Here is a 23536-nt window from a genome sequence, read left to right on the forward strand (position 1 = left end):
CACTGTGAGAATATACAATTTCCTTTCAGACAGCATTGGATTCAGACCCGGGTCGCTGGCCCTGTAATAGTATTGCGTTAACCATGGTGCCCACTGAATGCGATGAAATGAAGAATTTTATCATATGGTCTCATCACGCCAGCCTTTAATCTTGGTTAATTAGATGACCAGCTAGAACAGATTCATTAAAGCAAGGTAACTGATATATGGGGTCACCTTCACATGAAAGAATGGAAGAGGTAAAAGGTAAAGGTTCCATTATTGTCACATAATATCACATTTAGAATGTAACGTACATGAAATTCTTTAACTTTGTCCAGCCCCCCTCACAGAAATAAGCCCCCAGCAAGGAATGAACTCACGACCCCCAGTTTACAAGACCAGTGCTCTAACTGAGTTATTAGAGCCAGAAAGGTATTAAAAGACTTTAAAGAAGTCAAGATCTGTCATCTGCTTGTGAATTAAGTGGTGAAGGTGGGAGCAACTATTCAGCCATTGTAGCAGCTGTTTGAATGAAGTTGTGCGAAACAGCAATGGGGTTGCCAAGGATGAAGAGCAGGTTGATGCCACTTGCCGTTGTGTTGAGTCTCTTAAAGTGTCTCCTTACAAAAGTCACCACATTCAGAGGCTTTATCTGTAATCTTTGGTGGGAGGTTTAATTACCTATAATGTTATTGCTCACCTTTCATGTGGCTCCATGGAGAGGGAGGGCACTGCAGATGCAGCGACTGGTGAAATATTTTCAAAGAATATGACTGAAAATAAAGTAAAATGCTTTAAGGTTTATCAGTTCATGCAAATGAAGTTTGTTCAGTGCAAGTATAGAATAGTATCTTTTTTTCTTTTGTCTTTTAAACTGTTTATTATTTACGCAGATGTATTAGTTGGGCATTGTAAGAGTAAGTCCCAAGAAACTGGAAAATACACTTATCCAGCATCTCCCAATACCCATAGGTGCTGGATACCAGGAGTTTTACCGTAATACAAATTAATTATGGATGTTGTAAATTAACTACCAAATAATTAGGTATTGAATACCTCTGGTAATTATTGACACAAGTAGCATGGATAATATATTAATGTGAAGGAATTTAGTCTAAATTAACTTTACAGAAGTAGTGTGGAGGATAAATTTATGGAGTATTCAAGATCTTCTTCTTTGGCTTGGCTTCGCGGACGAAGATTTATGTAGGGGGTAAAAAGTCCACGTCAGCTGCAGGCTCGTTTGTGGCTGACAAGTCCGATGCGGGACAGGCAGACACGATTGCAGCGGTTGCAGGGGAAAATTGGTTGGTTGGGGTTGGGTGTTGGGTTTTTCCTCCTTAGCCTTTTGTCAGTGAGGTGGGCTCTGCGGTCTTCTTCAAAGGAGGTTGCTGCCCGCCAAACTGTGAGGCGCCAAGATGCACGGTTTGAGGCGTTATCAGCCCACTGGCGGTGGTCAATGTGGCAGGCACCAAGAGATTTCTTTAGGCAGTCCTTGTATCTTTTCTTTGGTGCACCTCTGTCACGGTGGCCAGTGGAGAGCTCGCCATATAACACGATCTTGGGAAGGCGATGGTCCTCCATTCTGGAGACGTGACCCATCCATCGCAGCTGGATCTTCAGCAGCGTGGACTCGATGCTGTCGACCTCTGCCATCTCGAGTACTTCGACGTTAGGGATGTAAGCGCTCCAATGGATGTTGAGGATGAAGCGGAGACAACGCTGGTGGAAGCGTTCTAGGAGCCGTAGGTGGTGCCGGTAGAGGACCCATGATTCGGAGCCGAACAGGAGTGTGGGTATGACAACGGCTCTGTATACGCTTTCAAGTATTCAAGATAATTTTCTGATGAATATGTTGAGAGAGGAAGGGAATAGGTGATTTTAGATTTAGCATTGTTGATGCACAATCAATTACACAAAGACTGAAGATGCCGAGACTGAAGGCTTTTATTTACAATGCACCCCTGCGTTGATCGCTCACACTGACCCGGACTCGAACTGGCTTGTGGGATGACAGCCTTTATGGGGGAGAAAGATGGAGGAGTCACGAGCCAGCCAATGAGAGCAGGGTCAACCAGGAAAGGTCATGACATTTTCATATGGCAAATATATACAATAGTGGTTTCCCCGCAATTTTTAGTTGATGATCTGGCATGATCTACCAGCATTTTGAAAGGGGGCGATTGACAAATCTAGTCAGCATGCCTTTGTGTGTGGCAGATTGCAGCTCACCAAACCGATAGATGTTTTGGAAGAGGTTGATGAGGGTGGGGTAGTACATGTTGTATATATGAATTTTAGCAAAACCTTTGACAAGGTCCTGCAAGGCAAGTGAGTTTGGAAGATTAGATCCCATGGGGTGCAAGGATAGCTGGTCCACTTGATTAAAAAATTGTTTAGAGGATGGAGATAGAAGATGCTAGTGGAAGGATGTTTTAATGATGGGAGGTCTAGGGCGAGTGGTGAGATGCTCAGGTCACCGGGTCCATAAAACATAGGACGTAAACATCGGAGCAGAATTAAGCTCTGCCATTCCAACATGGTTGATTTACTATCCTTTTCAACCCCATTCTCCTACCTATCTCCGTGTCCTTTGATTCATTTCCTAATTAAAGACGTACCTACCTCCAACTTAAATATCCCCAATGACGTGATATCGCACAGATGTCTGCAGCAACTAATTCCAAAAATTCAGTACCCCCTGGGCAAAAACATTCCTCTTCCTCTCTGTCTAAAGGCAACACAGTTGGCAAAGCAGTTAACACAATGCTTTTACAATGTCAGCGATCGAGGTTTGAGTCCTGCACTGCCTATAAAGATTTTGTACATTCTCGCTGTGTGGGTTTTCTTGGGGGCTCCAGTTTCCTTCCACTGTTCAAAAATGTACCGGGGGTGTAGGTTGATGAGGTATAAATTGACCGGCACGGATTCATGGGCCAAAATAACCTGTTACCATTCTATATGTATGTCAAAATGGTGTTGTTGCATTCTGAGGATCTGGTCCCAAACTCCCCAACATGCTGTCCACATCCACTCAGGTAGTCCTTTCAGTATTCAGTAGGTTTCAATGAGAATCTCGACATTTATCTGCACTGGCAAATGACAAGTAAATTTGCAGATGACACCAACAATGGTGAGGAAGGGAATCAAAATTTATAGCAGTATCTCAATCAGTTGGGAAGGCAGGCAAGGGAGTGACAAAAAGACTGGAACTCTGACAAGTGTGAGGTGTTGGCAAGTGGGTCAGTCAAACACAGGCAGGAGTTGCATAGTAAATGGTAGGGCCCAAGAGAGTGTGGCAAAACACAGAGAATTAGAGGAACTCCCTGAAAGTGGCAACTCAGATGGTGAAGAAGGCATTTGGTACACTGGCCTCTATTGGTCAAGACTCCATGATTCAGTTGTACATGATTAGTAGGACCACATTTAAAGTATTGTATGGAGTTCTGGTTGCCCAGCAGTAGGAAGGATATCAATATCCTATATTAATGTATGGCTGCATTAGAAATGCAATGGAGAAGAGAATCAATGCTGCAGAGATGTGGTTTCTCAGAAGAATGCCGCGCAGATCATATATGGAGATGATAACAAACGAAGACGTTCTACAAAGAACAAAACAAAACGTACATTACTTAAAAGAGTAAGAAAACAAAATTCTTTGGGAACATCATGTGAAGAGATACCGTAGAACATTTAGTTACAACTGGAAAGCTGGAAGGAAAAAGAAGAAAAGACAGCAGAATGAAACGATCGATGGATTAACATTGTGGTTAGAAACAGGGGGAGGCAACAACTACAATTTGGAGGTTCAGAGCCCAAGATGGATGGAGAGACATGACCGCGCATGCCAAATGGCAAGGTCGCTGAATCAATGAATGATTGGAAGGGGAGTGTTGGAGATTCACCCACATTCTGTCAGGTCTAGAAGGCTTGAATTATTTGGGGGGGGTAGGTTAGAAAGGCTGGGTATTTAAGGGTTTGAGGGGTGTTCTTACAGAGGTTTATAAAATCATGGGGAATCTCTATAAATTGTTCTTTTCCCCAGGACTGATGATTGGAGAACTGGAGGGCATAGGTTTCAGGTGAGAGGGGAGAGAGTTAAAGCCTCATTTTTCTTTTCACCTCCTGTGATATAATTTTTTTTAATGTGTTCTATGTAGTCAGTATGAGAGAAATACAGAAGAAACCAAAACCTGACGGCCTCACATGGAACGGGGGTGGGGGGGAGGAGGGGTGGGGGGGGGGGTCATAAACTTACCACATAGTCCTGGAGTGTCCATCCCCAAAATAAAAAAGGATGTAAGTGGATGGTCTAGACCTGTCATTCTCCATTATTTTGAGGAGGTTTTTTGTATCAAGTTCCTTGAAGACAGACACAAAATATTGATTTAATAGCTCTTACATATTTACTTATTCTTCCTGTCCAGGTCTGCAAGGGGCTTACAGTCACTTTCGCCAATTTTAGCTTCTTTTGTGTAATGACAAAGGCTCTCACTGTTTGCCACTACACAAAAGAATGATCCGATGAGCTATCTTTTCATTCAAAGATGACCAGTGTCTGGAATGAGCTTCCAGAGCAAGAAGTAAGGGCAGCACGTTTTCTACCATCAAAAGACATTTGGAGAGTTAGGAAACGCTTGGGCTGAGTGCAGACGAGTGGGAGGTGCTCAGCATGTCAACTTGTTCGATATGCATGAGTTGGCTCAAAGGGCCTGTTCCATTGCTAGTTGTCTCCATGACGTTCTGACTCTCGTTCAGAGATCTCGAGGTGGGAATGACCACAAACAATAGACTTGGAAGAGAAATTTTGCAAATAGTTTCATTCAGTCTGACACTAAGGTTTTAGATTGGAATGCAACAAATTCAAAAAAAAAAAATTAAGCATGATTTGGTCATGGTAAGTAGAAAACTGTGCCGGAAGTTTTGAAAAGGGAAGCAGTGGGTGACATTTGAAGAAAGAAGACCCTTTAAGACAGAAAATAATGGCTGTCAGGGAACGAAGGATAGCAGTAAGCCTGAGAATTGAAAACACTTGAGAATTTGGCAAAGGAAGTTCCAAGCAGTAATAAGGAAATGATGAGTAAGGAATGTGTATATTCTTCCCCAATGTAGATATGGGTTTCCTCCGGGTGCTCCAGTTTCCTCCCACCTTACAAAAACATAAGCAAATTGGGTGCAATTGGGCAGTACGGGGTCATGGGCCAAAAGGGCTTATTCCCACGCTGAATGTCCAACTTTGAAAGCTTATTAAACAACAGGAGGTCAATGAGAAATATCAGAACAAACAGTGTGAGACTTTATCACTACACAAAAGAAGCTAAAACTGGCGAAAGTGACTGTGAGCCCTTTGCAGACCTGGAAAGGAAGAATAAGTAAATATGTGAGAGCTATTAAATCAATATTTTGTGTCTGTCTTCAAGGAACTTGATACAAAAAACCTCCTCAAAATAATGGAGAACGACAGGTCTAGACCAGCCACTTACATCCTTTTTTATTTTGGGGATGGACGCTCCAGGACTATGTGGTAAGTTTATGACCACCCCCCCCCCACCCCTCCTCCCCCCACCCCTGTTCCATGTGAGGCCGTCAGGTTTTGGTTTCTTCTGTATTTCTCTCCTACTGACTACATAGAACAGATTTTAAAAAATTATATCACAGGACGTGAAAAGAAAAATGAGGCTTTTACTTAAATGTGCTGTGGCCTGTGGGGAAGCTGTAGGGACCAGTTGAGATTGACTGGTCAAGACTAAGCAAGGAACACAAAAGAATCAGCATTAGTGAAAATGAGTAAAATATTAGAGCAGTTAATTTTAAATTAGATTAAATTAAATAATTTAAAAAAAAATTAGACAGAGCATAATAACAGGCCCTTTTGGCCCACGTGTCGGTGCTGACTGACCTCAAACCCCTGTCATTTTGAATAGTGGAAGCAAACTGGAGCACCTGAAGGGAACCCACACAGACACGGGGAGAAGAGAAACCCCTTAACGGCAATACCAGATTCAAATCCTGGTGGCTGCCAGTGTAACAGCATTATGCTAACTGCTATGCCAACTGTCCTGCCCTTGAGTGGAACTGAAAGGTGACCAATCCTCAGGTCTTCCATTCTAGAATTTTGAATGAGTTTTCCAAAATTCCATACATTCAAGGACAGTTCCCAAAATTTGGGGGAGGTTACATTGCATAGGAATGAAGGGAAAGTGAAAATAGGGAACTCTCCACTTGGCATGGATGAAGAGGTGGAAGGATGGGTCAGTAAGTTTGTGGATGACACCAAGGTTGGAGGAGTTGTGGATGGAGTTGAAGGCTGTCGAAGATGATACAGGATGCAGAGTCGGCAGGAAAGTGACAGATGGATTTCAATCCGGATAAGTGTATTTTGGAAGGACTAACTAGAAGGCTGAGAACAGGGTTCATGGCCAGTTGCTTAAGAGTCTGGATGAATAGAAGTACCTTGAGGTCCAAATCCATGCCCCTCTCAAGGTTGCCACAAAGGTTGATAGGATAGTAAAGAAGGCCTATTCAATCCTGGGATTCAGGAGTAGAGAGATCATGTAATAACTCTACAAATCTTTGGTAAGACCACACTTAGAGTATTGTGTTCAGTTCTGGTCACCTCATTATAGGAAGGATGTGGAAGCTCTGGAAAGGTGAAAAGGAAATTTATCAGGATGCTGTCTGGATTGGGAAACAAGTTTTATGAGGCAAGGTTAGAAGAGCTGGAACTTTTCACTTTGGATCGTAGACAGGTGAGAGGAGACTTGATACAGGTCGGCAAGATTATGAGAGGTATAGATAGGTGGATAGTCAGCACCTGTATCCCAGGGCAGAATCACCAAACTCCAGAGGACATGAGTACAAAGTGAAGGGAGGGAAGTTTAGGGGAGATGTCAGGGGTAAGTTTTTTTTTACACATAGAGTTGTGGGTGCCTGGAATGCCTTGTCGGGGATGTTGGTGGAGTCTCAAACATTGGGGGCATTTAAGAGTCTCTTAAACAGACACATGGATGAAAGGAAAATAGAGGGTTATGGGGTGGGAAGGCTTTAGGATTTTTCTGGAAGGAAAGTATGGGTCAGCACAATATCGAGTACTGTATTGCTCTATGTTCTATGTACTCTTGCTACCCTGACCTCAGAAATCAATTTTCAATTTAGCATGAAAATCTCCTCAAGGTCTGTCCCACAATATCTCATGGGAAGATGATTTTAACAAAGGCAGAGGGTGGGACAATAAGCTCAAGGAGTCAACATCAGGTTGACTCTTCAACAACCCAGGCTGACAACAATGTCCTTGAGTATCAGTCAGTCCATCCACATTTGTCCTGCCTCGGAATGTTCTACCAATGAATCTCTTGGTGCCTGTATTGTTACCTGCAAATGATGTTTGACATGGAAGAGTTCTGATTTGTCACCTGAACGGGAATGGCGTACATGGTAATTAGCTGGTGTCATCATTTCCCATTTTTGACTTTACCATGTTGCGAGTTTTAGTCAGTTTTGGGGACTCTTGACGTACACTATTGAGCTAATATTACTCTCAATCCTAGCCCTCTGGGACGATAGAACACGATCAGAGATGATTACATCAAACCAGATGTCGGTGTGCCTATTCTGGCCTCCCTTCACTGGCTGCCAGTATGGCTCAGAAACGATTTTAAAGTTCTCCAGTTTGCAAAGCCATCAAAGGACTAGCCCTCTCCTACATCACCGATCTCCTAACACACTATTCCACTTCTAGACCCATCAGATCAGCCAATTTAGGGTGCTTGGTTGTTCTGCGCTCAAATCGCACTCAGGGGAGATCGCGCCTTCGCTATTGCAGCCCCCAGACTGTGGAACAACATTCCACCCCCCCACCAGCCCCTTCCTTTAACTTTCAAATACAGGCTGAAGTTGTATTTTTATTCGCAAGCATTTTGAAGTGATCGTTGATTGTTGTATGTGATGGATGATCTGTACAGCACCCTGGTCAATGTGCTCCTTTAAATGTGCTATATAAATAAACTGAAATCCACGCATTGCCATCCTTTTCACATTTATACTTGGTCAGAATTAACTTGATCGTATCAAAGATCAACTCCACAAGCATGTCACGTGAAGCATTTCAAAGAAGTTATTTTTCCCACTATTTTAATGTCCTTAACTTGTTTAAAATGATTTCATGATTTAGTTAAAATTGTAGAATATTTATGAGCGTGAACTGTGCTGGGAACATCAAAGCAGTTAATGCTGAAGGATTATCATTATCTTCCCTCATCTCTATTTAAATATCAGAAGGAATGAGCTGCAAATTAGTCAACGAGGCAGCTCAGGAGATATCGGATCTTTCAGGGTCCTGCTGGAAAACTTAGTGTTAAGTGAGTTGCATGGCAATGACATAATTCCTTCTGGAAGCCTTTATGTTTGGTGCGAGCATTGTTTATCCCCACTCCCTCTCCAACATGTCTGTCCTTAGTCTCATGTACTGCCAGACTGAGACCACCCATAAACTGGGGAAACAACACTTGATCTTCTGACTGGGAACCCTCCAGCCAGATGGCATTATCATCGACTTCCCCGCCCCACCTTTGCTTCCCCTGTCCTCTCTCCATTCCCTGCCTCATTTCACACAGACATGATTTAAAAAAAACCACCAAATCCCTCATCACATCCAATTAACACCTTTCGTTGGCCTGGATTCCTCCCCCATTGTTTGAATTCTGAGACTTTCTGATACATCCTGCTTCGGATTCTTCCTCAAAGAAGGGCTCAGGCCCAAAACATCGGTGATATATATTTGTCAAAGAGATCCTAGATGCTGAATAAACCAGCTGAAATCCTCCAGCATTTCCTTTTTTTAAATGTTTCTTCTCAGTAGACGTGGTGACAGATTAGGTTAGATTAGGTTACCTTGAACAGCCCCATGGACCCATGGTTGTATGTCTTCATTTAGAATCTATCTCCTTCAGCCAGCTGTTCATAGAGAGTTATTTTCTCTTCTGTTCCATGGGGAGCCAAGGCACTAATGAGAGAGAGAGAGAGAGAGAGAGAGAGAGAAAGAGAGAGAGAGAGAGAGAGAGAGAGAGAGAGAGAGAGATTTTAAGATCTCTCCGTGACAGGTTGGCCAGGAGATCATTTGTTTTCACCACATCATGCAAACTGTGAGAGGCGTTTACACAAGGATCAACGTTATGTGATAACGAGATACGTTAATGTCCTTTCAGGTATGGAGGTGTGGAGGGAGTGGTGGTACAGAGTGAGGAGGTGAAGTGGGCTGGAGTGTACCGATATGTTTTCCTCCATTGTATAGCCCCTACCAGTTAATCTATATATGAGGCTGGCCCGCCCACTAATGACTCATCCCTTAAGTCTCCTCCTCTTTTGCCCTGGCCATAGAGGTCGCATTCCTCCCCCTTTCTGGCAGTCTGTACCTGGATCCAGGCCAGCCAAAGCCTTGTGTGCATTAAAGCCTATTGTTCCTGCAGTCTCTGACTCTGTGGTTATTGATAGAGACTGATTACATATCATTGTGGCATGGTTAGTAGAATACTTAGTGCAATGTTATTGCCAGGTCAGCGACTTGGGTTTGAATCCAGTGCTGTCTGGAAGACGTTCTCCCTTGACTCTCTCTCTCTCTCTTCTGTAGTTTTTTCCCCAGATTCCAAGGACATATGGAGTTAGAAGGTTAATTGGTGTATATGGTGGTAGGAGGGAGTAGGAGGAGGGCAGGCTCATGAGCCAGAAGACCCGTTACCGTGCTATATCTGTACATTTTAAAATTGAGATTGCTGTATTATAAATGGCGATGCTTCTTCAGGGGTTTCGATTTACCAGAGCTTGCACAAAACCTTGACAAACCAGAAGAGCACGGGAGGAGAGGAGTGTCAGACTAGGCTAGCCCATTTTATGCGAGCGGACAAAGTCTAGATTCCAGACGCTGAGTGGAATGGAAAGGTATTTGACAGCTGGTGAGCTGGGTGTCGGTCTTTTCTGGGGAAATCCAAGGAAACTTGCTTGGCTTGGCCGGTCACAAGCCCTTCTCCTGATTTGGCTGGACAATTTCCTCCAGGCTATACTTAAAGACAGAGGAAGGTTGCACTAAACTATGACCAACCTGGCAATGCAAGTCCACCCAGTGGAAAGATTATGTAATTTTACAATGGCCCAGCGGCCCGTTTATTTCTCAGTATGACACCCAATGCTACTTTTTCATAGTTTCTTGGGGTTATCCTCATCTCTGGTCATGAATTACAAATTAATGCACTCGCATTAAGAATGGCTGAGATGCTTGATCCCATCTCCGCAATGTTCACAAGTTTATTTGATCAGAAAAGGTGCTCTGCATGCAAAGCTCTACCTGAATATTTTGGTCACTGCAATACAAACGGCGGGTGATGCGGAAGGGGGGACTGCAGTGACTTTTTGAGTTAAATTGTAGAACCAAATAAGCTGCTCATGCTGAGACCTGAAGCAAACACTAAGTATGTTGGAAGCGAGAGTATCAGAATTTATTGACAGGAACAAGTCACAAAATTTGGTCTTTTATGGCAGCACTGCAGTGCAGACATTCACATTATGAACCATCTTACAACACATATATTAAAAGTATAGGAGTGCACGAAAAGTAAGGCACTGTCTTTGGTTCATTGATTATTCAGGAATTTGTTGGCAGCTCTAAATTTTTTTCTGAAATTGGTATGTCCGTCGATGAGCCTTTTAAATGTCCCAGCCTCCACCACCAACCCGTGCAATGCCAAAAGTAGCACACCCACACGGAAATGTCATGGCGTCATACAGCATAGGAACTAAGCTCAACTTGCCCATGTGGACCAAAATGTCCCACCCACACTAGTCTCGTCTGCTGCATTTTGTTGCAAACAAACTCAAAACTCAAGAAGACTGTATTAGAGCTTAAAGTTGAACACCAAGTCTCTGCGGCCTCTGGTTCCATGTATCGACTGATTTAGGAAGAGGATGGCTCGAGTCTTGATTGACATCAGGCAGGTGGGGCCAGCCTCCAGGTTGCCTAGCTGCAGATACAGTGATTTCTCCCTGCAGTAGGCCTGAGTAGTGGTCGTATCGTCATAGTTCCCTAAATTTTCATCTCCTCACCTTAAACTAATATCCTTTAGCACTTCTTGTCGTCACCCCAGGAAAAAGTTGCTGGCTGTCCACCCTATCTAAGCCCCTAAAAATCTTGACACCTGTAAAGTTACCAATTAAAGTTTAAGATCCATTTTATTGTCATGTAATCATTCAGAAAATATAATATTTCATGAAATTTCCTTTTGTCTGTCATAAGGCAAATAGTTACCATTAGCACTGCCTGGTGCCCCTAATGGTCAGAGAGAGAAGTAAAAGCGATTCCCTTCAGTGTCATGAGCCCAGAGGACCCCAAAACCCAGCAGTAATATGTATTCACCAACACAAATGGTTACTTAAACAAAAGTTACTTTTAATTACCTTTAAACATGAAAACAGAATCACGCTTTAACTTATCACAATTGACTTAACTAACTTAACTTAACCCCCTTTTAAGTCTAAGCGCATGTGAATGTAATGTGTGTGTAAGTTCAGAAAATTTATTTGGTTCACAATTCAAGCTCACTTCTCATTCCTCCAAGTTCGCTGGTTGCAGCCAATTCTTATGCTGTGCACAGCATTTAACATAAAGTTCACCAGGCTTTGGTGTTTGAAAGGGAAATGGTTACTGCTCAGGAAGGTCTTGTCGGTTTTCAGAGTGAGATTTGTTGTGCCAGGACATCCACAACTGATTCTTTTTAATCAGCCACTCCAGTGTTTTGCTTATGAAACTTGCCCCTTCAGGGTTCTCCAGATTATAACTCTTTCTTTGAGGTCACCACCAGTTCCTTTTTGTTTCTCTTATTCGAAGTGAAACATTAGACAGCCAGTTCTCACCTCTTGGGTGAATCACAAGGGCTTTGACCAGGCTGTCTTCCAGAATGGGGCTTTCCTCAAGCTTGACAGCTTGTTCTTTTCCAGTCCCAGCTGGTTCTGCTAACTGTAACACTGTAGAATGATCTCTCGCTCTCTCTTTCTCTCTCTCTCTCTCTCTCTCTCTCTCTCTCTCTTTCTCTCTCTCTCTCAGAGAGAAAGCCTGTTTGACTCTCTCTGCTTGCAAAACTACATGACCCTCTTAGAACAGCAAGTTCTCCTTCAGACTGCCTGCAGCTCTGACAAGATCTTTCATCTGTTGCCTTTTGTAAACAACAATCCATTAGTGAAGCCTCTTGGGCACTCTCCAAAGCTCTTGCAAAGTCTGTTGGCCCTGACAGGTCCAACATGGGGCAGAGCTCCAGTATTTCAAATAAGATCTGTTTTAAAGTGTTTTTATGTGATCTACACTAACAAACCTTTCTCAATTTATCTCCAAAAAACATATCTATATACTCTGTCACACCATAGATTCACCTCCAGTGCTCGTGCAGCCCTTGCAGTCACGCAGACTCCTGTTCTGTCTGCTGACAGTCTGGATCCAAACCTTCGATATAATTAGGGAGCTTTCAGTGCCTGAGGCCCTTTTGAGAGCCCTTCTTCAATTCCGGTTCCAATACCTGACTTCGATGAGCCAGTCTCCAACTGACCACAGCTTGAATGAGTGTTTCTACTGCACATTACCAAAAGCCTGAAAACTGTGTGGGTCCTTTGGCCACAGTACCCCTCGCTTGTCCACATCTGTGGTGACCAGCCTGCAGGATCATCTCCTTCTGCTTGTGAACGGTGGGTGGGTTCTCCTTCTTTCTGGTTCCTTATGTTGTCTGCTGTTCCCACAGAGTCTGCAACCCCCTCATGGTCCGCTGCCCAGCACAGGTGCCGCCATTTGTGCACAGACTCCATTGGCTCCTTTAACAGACAGTTTAAAACCTGTATGCAGCTATACATCAAACCCAGGCAGTAGGATCCTGTGGAGCAGTGCTGTGTCTCTGATCCCTGCTCTCTCAAGTCCACAGCTGTGGCAGCATTGTTATTACAACTCCGGCAGCTCTGCGATTTATTTACGTCTTCTATTAAGTCACCTCTCCAACATTTTTCTTTTCGTTATCAATTTATGTCTTGCAGGTACTCAAGATCCCCGAAGATATTGCCAAAGTTAGACATGTAGGTAATATATAAAAACTAACATCCAAGACCTTATCCAGCAACACATCTTTGGTATATTTTATTATCTATTGCCATTCCTTCTTTGTGAAAATAATGTTGCTGATAATGTGCTGGTTTCAAATCATAGAAATGTTACAGAAGAAAATCAATCTAATCAGCCCATCATAACTCTGACAAATAATGATCCTGTTTAAACCCTCTTCTCAGTTCTCACTCCATTATCTTGTAGCTCTCAGCAAGCGCACGTGTCTCTTCATGGTGCTCGCGTTCTTGAGCAGCTCTGTCCGCTGCAATAGCTCGGATCTCCCAGTGGCCACCCATTTCATTTCCCCGCTCCTTTCCCTTGCCAACATGTATGCCCATGGCTTCATGCATTGCCAGATTGAGACCACTTACCAATTGGAGGAGCACATCTCATAGTCCATGTGGCTGCCCTCCAACCGTACGGTATTAACATCGACCTCTCCGGTTTCTGTTAGCACCCATCCACCTGCCTTTCCCTGTCTCTTCCCTTTTCCCCCTGTCTTCAACTCCTGCCCTTCCCCAATCAATTCTCATCTTTCTTCTCTCCTGTCCTCTTATAAAATCCAATGAACATATTTTCATCTGTTGGTTTGCACATCTCCCCCTCTAATTCTTCTCCTTTCACCAGCCTTTTATGAAAGGCCCATATCCCACGAAATCAGTGGTTTTCAAACTGCCCCCCTAAACTCACATTCCACCTTAAATGATCCCTGTGCCATAGGTGCTCTGTGATTAGTAAGGGATTGCTTAAGGTGGCATGCGAATGAAAAGAAAAAGGTTTGAGAACCATTGACTTGTTATGTGCAAAGTTTCACAACTCCAAAGGAAATAAGCCAATGACAATTTTTCTCAAGCAAAATACTTCAGTAACAATTGGATATAGAGCAGTGGTTCTCAACTTTCCCTTCCCACTCACGTACCACCTTAAGCAATCCCTTCCCAATCACAAAGCATCGGGACTGCTTAGGGTAGAATGTGAGTTTGGGGGGCAGTTTGAAAACCACTGCTCTAAACCTCTCAAATCAAACATGTTCAGTGGTTTATTGATGAAGAACCTGCATTGAGAAGTGTCTCCATCATTTATCAGGCAGTGTGAAGAAAGAGGATCCTGTTCAATTTGAAAAGATTGGTGATTGAGGCGCATTGACCTTGGCCTCACCTGGTAGCCCTGCTGTTGAACATTCCTGCAATGCAAGGCCCTTTTACAGTCAGAATCCAGCTGGTTGCTTCTCAGCTGAACAATTACAGTTGGATAACTGATGTCTTGGCTGACTGCAGGAGACGGATAATTGTTTTGGAAATTAAAGTTTTAGACAGGCAGTTTAAAATGCATTGTTGATGTGGTGCTTTCAATTAAGGAATATGCTGAGGTGTTGAAATGATTCTACTCATTTTTTTTAATAGTTCTCTTTTCTTGTCCTTTCTCATCATCTTCCTGACTGCTGAACAAATGGATGTGGCCAATTCTCTTTGAACTCATCCAAATTCGAAGTTCATGGACTGTGTGTGATTGGGCTTTTCAGTATCCAAGAGCTGGCAGTGGGGAAATTCTGTCATCACTTAATACTCATATCAATTCACTGACCTGCCAGCTAACAAGCAACAACACCTCCCCCTTCCCCTTCAATCCTCACCTATCCTCTCTCCTGTCCACTTATCACATCCAGTTTTGTCTGTTGGGCTATACTCCTCTCCCTCCCATTCTCCTCTTCTCCCTTTTAATTCAGGTGCCTGCCTACTTTTTACTCACATGTTGAAGAACGGCTCAGGCCTGATATCTTTACCTCCTATGGACGCTGAGTTCTTCCAGTATTGTTTTTACTACAATCACAGCTTCTGCAGACTTCTGTGTTTCACTGCTGGGTAATTCAGATTTATTATCAGAGTACAAACAAAATATCACAACCAACCCTGTAATTCTTTTTCCAGCTGGGCAAAGCAGAATTACCAAAAGAAAACTGTACTCAACATGTGCGTGGCACCCATATTTAATAGACTCTGAAGACCTCATTTCTTGGTAACAGCCAACATTAGAATTTATGATAATGCTCTGTTCCCTTGGCATTCTCCGGTCCTTCTTTTTCTGTTTTCTTTTCTTTATTTCTTTCTATAGGTTTTGGGGGGGTTTATATTCCACCAATATAAGTTTTTGAAATAACTTTTGAATTGAATGTAATGTAATTATTACTGTGGTTTAAAAGTTGTAAATAAAAATATTTTAAAGAAACAAAAACATGTAAACAAAAAAAAAGAAATGCACAAACTGACTGCAACACAGAGAGAGTGAAGTCAATAAAGTGCAAAAGTGAGTCTGTCGTTGAGGAGTCTGATGGTGAAGGGGTGGCAGCTGTTCCTGAACCTTGTGGCACTGATATCTCTTTCCAGATGGCAGCAGTGAGATCAGAGTGTGTGCTGGGACCCTTGATGATGGCTTCTGCTCTCCGATGGCAGCATTCCCTGTAGATGTTCTTGATGGTGGGGAGGATTTTGCCTGTGATTTCCTGGGCTTTATCTACTACCTTTTGCAGTGTTTTATGCTCAGGGGTATTGGTGTCCCGTTGATGCAGCTGGTCAGCATCATATCAAATCTCTGAAAACTCTTGAGGTCATAGAGATGCTTCACAATGTCATAGTGTGTTGGGTCATGGAAAGATCCTCTGAGATAGTGAGGCCCAAGAACTTAAATTTGCTCACCTTCTGGGGCCACGGGTGCGATGAGAGTCCTTGCTCATGAGAGCTTTCCAAGTCAATAAATAGAGGAGCAACTGGATGATAAAAGCTGAGAGATTCATTCTTCAAACTATGGAGAACAAGTTGATTTTGGACTAGCCATGTGGAAGCACAATGCTCTCATCTGATCGAAGCTCGAAGCATCTGCTGGAAATGTAGTGATTAAGAAACAGTGATTATATTGTATTGTACCATGCTGTGTGTGAACGCAGTGAAAAGACTGAGGCAACAGGTCATGAGCTCATTTTGCACATCTGATTTACTTTGAAGTTCGCGCTGCAGCCTTTAAGGCCGTCCTCAGCCCGCCCCTTATGTTTTGGAACTTACATCATGTTGACGCAAGCGCGCACACTCTCTTCTGGTCTGGACCAGAAGAGAAGGTCCCGCAATGCCACCATTGCCATGGCTGCCCTGCTGACCACGCATGACAAGCGGTGTTGGTTCCCTGCTACAATTATGTGTGTCGCCATGTTATATCCAAATAATGATGGTGTGGTGCTTGGAAGTCCGCTTGCAGCTGGCGCTGTTAAGCAAGAAAATCTGCAAAGCCTGGCGTCGAGAGCAATGTGCAAAACATGGTGGAGAAACTCAGCAGGTCATGCAGCTTTAGAGTAACTAATATTTTGGCCCTGGGCCTTTCAGCATCCATCTGCAAAAACAGATCTGAATAAAAAGTCAGGGGGAGTGTAAAGGATTCTATTTTTGAGTCACCCATGTCTTGATTAAAGTTCACTAGTACAGAATCTAGGGTTTCAAATTGTCACAGCCATGTACAGTGAAAACAGGAACCACATGTTCATGTTTACTGACAGCAGCGACTTCCTAAATGCGCATTGTTCAACAAGTTTAACAGCTTAAGCGATCTGATAGAACCTGTTCCCATTTGATTAACGGCTGACCGATAGGGATCTGTCAAGATTACTTTGCATCTCACTATCAATAAAATCAAGAGAATAAGATTTCAAAACTGTATTGGAATTGTCTTCTCTGTTTATTGAGCCAATACCTCGGACCAGTAGTTTTAGCAAGGCTACTGATTAAGCTCTTTCATGTAAAGGTGGGGCATGGGAATATTTTGGTGGGGCGTAGGGCTTAAGAATATTTTAGTGGGGTGGAGGAATATTTGGGAAATAATTAAAAAGTTGGTTTGAAAAAATAAACTCGTTATGTTGCTGTAGAAGATACGACTTGGCAAAACTGTCAATACCATGCAATCATGGTAACTTCCAAGTAAAATAATTTTGTTCTTTTTATTTTCTTAATATGTGTTTTTCTCTTCTGATGTTTCTCTGTGTTTCTTTTATTTTAACTGTTGTTATCCTTGGTTAACATTATAATTATATTTTTATTCTGATCCATTCCAAATTATCTAATTGGTGACGAGGAGTCCAAATTATCTTGTTTCCATCCGTACCCCTTTACTTTATCAGTTCAGTCGAGACTTGTATCTGGTATGTATCTTTGTGAACTAGCGTATTGATGGGGGAGGTGGGGGAGGGGGGGTGGGGTCCAACCCAGGTGCTAGCTTGAGAGGTCACCAAAATCAAAAAAAAATAGGGACCGCAGGAAATAAAGTACGAGGCCAGCGCAGTTTTGATGCACTCTCTGCAAGATAAGTTGTCAGAAATCGCACTAGTGTTTTTTTCATGTTTTTTACAGTCAGTATTCTTCCTTTGATTTGAACATTACTTTTGTTACATTATTCAATTCTAAAACGCAATAAGATATTGTATTAATCTGTTTCAGGGAGCTTGCGCTGTTGCATTAATCTGTTTCAGAGAGCCTGCACTGTTGTATTAATCAGTTCCAGGGAGCTCGCACTATTGTATTAATCTGTTTCAGGGAGCCTGCGCTGTTGTATTAATCTGTTTCAGGGAGCTCGCGCTATTGTATTAATCTGTTTCAGGGAGCCTGCGCTGTTGTATTAATCTGTTCCAGGGAGCTCGCACTATTGTGTTAATCTTTTTCAAGGAGATTGCGCTATTGTATTAATCTGTTTCAGGGAGCTTGCGCTATTGTATTAATTTGTTTCAGGGAGATTGCGCTGTTGTATTAATCTGTTTCAGGGAGCTCATGCTATTATATTTTCAAAATGAGCAGACCAAGCACGCAAAAGGTTCGTCAATATTCAGTGGAGTTCTTGAAGTTTGGGTTTAGACCTGCTGTACACAATGAATGTGCACCTTTTTCCCTATTATGCCAACAGATTTTGACAAATGAATCAATGCAAGTAGGCTGTCTTGAAGCTCATTTGAGGGTAAAACATCCTAACCATGTTAATTCAAAATTGGAATATTTTGAAACACTGAAAAAAAGTTTGAAAATAGATCAAAAATCACTTGGCCTTCTGGCCTTCGATTATTTGCTCCGCCAACTACAGCCCTGAATTGTATTCTTGAAGCGAGCTATGAAATTTCTTTGCTGTTAGCAAAACATGGGAAGAATCAAACAATCCTCAATATAATTGTTTCTCGAAACAGTTCTGCAAAAGGATGTCAAAAATGTCCGAGCAATGCCATTGAGTAATAATACTGTCTGCCGCAGAATAGTGATACGGTTCAAAATGTCGAAAAACAAGTTAATGAAAAGTTGAAATCACAAAAGTTCTCAATACAACTAGATGTACGGGACAGTGAGGCTCTGTTATTGGCGTGCGTGAGATACCATTGATCAAGAAGAGATGTTGTTCTGTGAATCATTATAAACAACTACTACTGCAGTTGATATCTACTGCAACCTCCAAAATTATTTGGATGAAAATGAAATACCAATACGAAACATTGTACCTTGTGCTATAGCTGGTGCACCTGCTATGATGGGTTAAAAAAAAAGCAGGATGTTTAAAATTAATGAAGGATGAAAATCCAAACATGTTTGTTGTGCATTGTGGTATCCACCGAAGAAACTTTGTTGGCAAGCAAGTTTCCCCTGTTCTACATGAGGTACTGCATTCTGTGATCAAGTGCATCAATGCCATCAGAGCTAATGCCAAATGTGAACGTCTGTTTAAGCAATTTTGTGCCGATAAAAATGCAGAACAAGTGAGATTATTGCTTCACCCTGAAGTAAGGTGCTTGTCAAAGGGAAACTGCTCCAAAAGGTTTATGGAACTGTTTGATCTCCTCAGCTAGTTTTTGAAGGACAAACCTGAAGTGAAGCTCTTGCTAACAACAGATGGCAAACCTTAGGTGAGTTACCTGATGGACATTTTTGAGAAACTAAGTACATTAAACAAGCAAATCCACGTAGCAAGTATGATGCAAAAACAAAGGTATTTGGATTCATAACATTTCTAGAATTATGCCAAAGGAATATTTCTGCAAGAAATTTCAGTCAATTTTATTGGTTGAATAAGTGTGAGATAACTAATGCTGCTACAAACGTCATCGTTGACCATTTGAAAATGTTGGTTACTGACTTCAATTATAGATTTTTGTGATTTAAATGCAATGGATTTTCCCTCTTGGTTAACTCAGCCACTGCTGGTGGACTTATCTGATGTTCCAGTGCAATACCAAGAGGAATTATCTGAGTTGCAACATGATGAATCTGTGAAAACTCTATTCAAAGTGAAAGGAACCATGATGTGGCTGTCTAATGAGATTGAAAAGAAATACCCAAACTCGACTACTGTAGCAAGGGAACTATTGTTAGATTTTCTATCGTCTTATTTAGTAGGATGTAGCTTCAGTGGCGTTAGTGATTGGCTACAAGCAAAGAGAAACTGACTGGAAATTACAATACGTGGTGATTTAAGATTGAAAGTAACAAAATTAATCCCTTGAATCAAAAAAAAATCTGCAGCCAGCATCAGGGGAAAGATTCCCACTGAAGTGACAGCAATTGTTGAATGTGTGTTTGAAATGGATAACATATTGAAGTAGTAGTTGAATATGAAATATGTAATTCAGTACATTCCCAACTTTAACTGCTTTGAATACACTTGCAGTAAATTATTTAATTAAAAATTATGAATATATAACTTTTTTTCCATTAATGGTAGGGCTTAGGTTTTTTTGAAAAATTAAAGTGGGGCGTAAGGCAAAAAAAGTTGAGAACCACTGACGTAAACACTATTCCTCTCTTCGTAAGCAACAAACTTAACGTAATGAACTTTTTGGTATCAGATAATTATGTCTTTCTCTTTGAACTTGAGCAAAAAGTTTCCATTCCTTTGTGGATCTTAAAGATTCAATTAAATTTCCAGGCTAATGATTTGCATGTGATTATTAAAGCTTTCACCTCATGCAGACAGGACATGGACATCAAAGTGCATTGAAGTCAACTCCTTCTAGACATTTATGTTTTTTTTAAACACAGCTGCTGCATTCCAGTCAATTATTTAAATATTTCTGGAATGCAGTCTGTGTAAAAAGACTGCGATCTTATTTCCAATCTGAAATTATACCTCCTGGACCCCCTAAAAATTTTGACGGAATGCCTGCAGTCTAAACTGAACTGCAGGCGATCCGTAGCAACGGGACGTATAGATGATGTGTGATGCACCAGCGCTGACTGCTGACCCAATGGCCCTGGGCATTAGCACAGGTCCCGAAAGCTTCCACTCTCTCTGAAGACCTTGGTAATCCCAGAGAAGCACTGGACTTACACCTGTTCTATTTGTACTTATTATCATGAGATATTTATTTCCATGTACTTTGAGTACCCATCCGATCTCCCTATAAACATGGATCTTGCAGGTTATCCCTTAGAAATTGAAAGATTTTTTTTTCTTTAGAACAAATCTGGGAGTTTCAGGGATGTATTATTGTTTTATTTCATTCCAGAATCAGGTATGTAACTGAAGGGGGATTTGAACACATGATCTGCAAGCCCTGGGAATTACTGGGGGATTTTCTGAATGGTCTGGCGGGCCGAGCAGCCCTGATGTTAGAGAGGGGATCAGGTTAAACGCCAGGCACTAGTCCCCATTACATGAAACAGACACTCATTTCCAACAATAGTCGTGCAGCAAGGTTCAATGTGTGTTCAAACAGTTGGGGAAGAAAATCAGACAAATACTTAAAAAGAAGGGTTGAATGCAGAAAATTGCAAAAGGTGGGAAATGTCTGAAAAAGCGAGGAATTTATATCCATTGAATTAAGCATTGATGCGGTGATGCTGGACGTCACTCATAGGTTATGCATCACGGTCGACGTTGACGCCGTGGTGTCCAATATCCAGCCTACGTAAATACCGCACTTCAGATACTCAGGCTAAACTCGCGGTGATATCCGGATATTTGGAGTTTTGGTCGTTCATGTGCGGACGCCCACTCTAGAAGTCAGGTGAGACAATTCCAAACAGGAAAAACATGTAAGTTATTTCTAAAAAAGTATAATTGCCTCATTTGTTTGTAAGATATGAAATGTTACCATTATCACATGGACATGTGAATAGCTAATTGACTTCAATCAATCATTTACCTTTCTTACAAAAGGACGATGATTGGTGTTTGCAAGGACCACTAACAAATATACTTCAAATGAATTGAAAGAGATGCTCATCAACCAGTTAGAGATATGCTGCCAAATATGACATAAATACTGTGCCATTTCACTGTGATCTTTGAGAGAGGGTCAACATTGACTAAGGTGACATTGTGTTTCCCTCCCCCACCCCCCCCCACGGCCGGTGTAATTTATGAAATATGTATTGCTCTATGGTTCTTCTTTGGCTTGGCTTGGTGGACGAAGATTTATGGAGGGGTATGTCCACGTCTGCTGCAGGCTCGTTGGTGACTGACAAGTCCGATGCGGGGCAGGCAGGCTTCAGCGGTTGCAAGGGAAAATTGGTCGGTTGGGGTTGGGTGTTGGGTTTTTCCTCCTTTGCCTTTTGTCAGTGAGGTGGGCTCTGCGGCCTTCTTCAAAGGAGGTTGCTGCCCGCCAAACTGTGAGGTGCCAAGATGCACGATATGGGTCTATGGTTCTGCTGCGTGTTTTTCTACATGTTCTTGAAGCGTCTTTACTTCAGCCAATCTCAGTGAACATTGATTCAATTTTTACCATGTCTCGTATACTGAAAGGATGAACTCCAGAGATGGGATGTGTAAGGGTGACCTGCCCTAACTGTAATCAATGTAAATGGGATCCTCATTTTTAACATGATAAAAACAGGCCAAATTGAAACCAATGTAAGACACATACAAGGTTATGGGATGTGAGGTTTGGAAGGGTTAGGTATGTTACGTAGGATTAGATGTTAATATCCCTTATTGCACTTCTGAGACCTGTTGCCTAGACTCTGTGGGGTGGCCAAGTGAGTGGTGGCAACTTCTGGGTCATCAAGCAGGCACCCTCCTTCCTCAGTGTTTCGCTGATAGACCCATGGCATCTCGAGAGGGTTCACCAGTGAATCCCGGCATCCCGGGCTCACCCCCTAGATACCATTCACTCACTTGGGTGCCCAGGTAGAATCCTTTCCCATCGTCCAGAGCCATTGATGATCTTTTTCAGCAGGTCTGGAGAGATCTTTGACTGCTTGTCGGTGTATCTATCCTCACACTCCCAAGCCTTGATGTCGATGTGGCTACAAACCCTTTGCAGCCGACTTCAACTGATCGAACCCTTGACTTACACCCATGTTGTTAAACATCAGTTGCAAGATCAGCGTACCTCAGTTTCTTGCGCTCATTGACCTCCTCCACTGCATCCTCCCATGGTACTGTAAGCTTGATGATATAATTGAGATGGAGTGAGACCGGCCACAGCATGAGGTCTGTTCTGAGGTTGGTTTCCATGATTTATGGTGGAGTAAGTGTTATACAGGACTGCGCAACATTGTTGGCTAAAGGGCGTGCTATGTGATGTTCTATGTTCTATGTCAATTCCTCAGCTCAAACAAAAAACAGGAGGAAATATTGAAGATTCACAGCAGGTCAAGGCAGCATCTGCTGATGGAAATACCCGGTCAACAGTTCAGTGCAGTATCCTTCTCTTCGAGCTGTTAAGTATCGACCAGATTCCATTCTGAGTGGGAAAATGCTGGCAAAGATTTCTCTGCTTGTGAGCAGAAAAATTATGGTTGTTTACACTCCAAATTACACAAAAGGGGAAGCATGTTGGAATTAATGGCACAACATCCTCCTCACGGGAAGCAATAGGTAGCTTAGATCTGATAAAATGTGGATTAATTCTTAGGAGATGCAGTTTCTATGAATGGATTACTCTACACTTTGACATTGCGCTTCAACATGTGACAATATATTGGGGTCCGTTTGGGGAACACTTACAACAAATGCTCACTCATCTCTTTTTTTTTCCTTCTCTTACTCTTTTTCTTGGGATTAACTAGCCTTGTGCTGGCTGATCTGCAATGCTGTGCATTAATTCCACATTCTGAATGTTTTCATGTCCAAAATAATAGACTTTACCAACTCCCTTTGCTATTTCTTGTAGGATTACTGGCCGGGAGTATTCCGCTTTTCTTCTTTCTTTATTGGCTGCCAGAAGAGAGCATTCTAATATCCAGGGAGCTCTCAAAGAGCGAAACCAACACTTAGCCTCTGTCATAAACCACTTTGAAAACCTAAGGATTTTGTTTTGGTCATTTGGATTAGTGTGCAAGTTTCGTGGGACTCGTGATCTGAGCAGGCCTTTTCTGGAGCCAACAAACTAACGTCATCGTGAAGAGAGCACGTCCGCGCGGCTTCTTCCTCAGGAGCTTGCAGAGGTTTGGTACGTCATCGGAAACCTTGGCA

At 42.4% G+C, this 23536-nt stretch overlaps 1 long non-coding RNA gene across 1 annotated transcript; it reads left to right on the forward strand.

The window, feature by feature from the left end:
• The first annotated feature begins 327 nt into the window (after positions 1-327).
• Positions 328-14279, forward strand: LOC138752514 (uncharacterized). Its single transcript, XR_011350715.1, has 3 exons — positions 328-414; positions 13042-13080; positions 14195-14279. It is a non-coding gene; the product is annotated as an uncharacterized lncRNA (long non-coding RNA).
• The last annotated feature ends 9257 nt before the right edge of the window (positions 14280-23536 follow it).

The sequence above is a fragment of the Narcine bancroftii genome, chromosome 2, assembly GCF_036971445.1.
Source record: "Narcine bancroftii isolate sNarBan1 chromosome 2, sNarBan1.hap1, whole genome shotgun sequence".
Lineage (NCBI taxonomy): Eukaryota > Metazoa > Chordata > Chondrichthyes > Torpediniformes > Narcinidae > Narcine > Narcine bancroftii.